The sequence below is a fragment of the Sinocyclocheilus anshuiensis genome, unplaced genomic scaffold (assembly GCF_001515605.1).
Source record: "Sinocyclocheilus anshuiensis isolate Anshui unplaced genomic scaffold, SAMN03320099.WGS_v1.1 scaffold227, whole genome shotgun sequence".
NCBI lineage: Eukaryota > Metazoa > Chordata > Actinopteri > Cypriniformes > Cyprinidae > Sinocyclocheilus > Sinocyclocheilus anshuiensis.
The window spans coordinates 1,596,830-1,597,172 of record NW_015549590.1 but is presented as its reverse complement, the minus strand read 5'-3'; positions in this window follow the sequence as shown (position 1 = coordinate 1,597,172).

Below are 343 nucleotides of genomic sequence, written 5' to 3'. Positions count from 1 at the left end.
TATTTAATCCCATTCTATTAACCAATGTCTTTGCTTCTGACCTTCGATGATCCAGTTCAACCATACTAATAAGCAAAAATTACTCTAGACAAACATTTGTGTGTCTTTTTTACTGCTGAAGTGTGTTGAAATTTCTTCTTCTGCATTCTACTGTACGGACGTAATTTTACTTTCCATTCAGCCTGAGGCTTATTCATTTCACTTTTGGTGTGAAAAGGCTTTTATATTTGGCAAAAAAAAAAAACTTTTTATTTTAAAAACAAACAAGCAATCCCTGTCCAGATTTAAAAAGTAACGCAAAAGTAACGTAACACATTACTTCCCATAAAAAGTAACGAGGTAC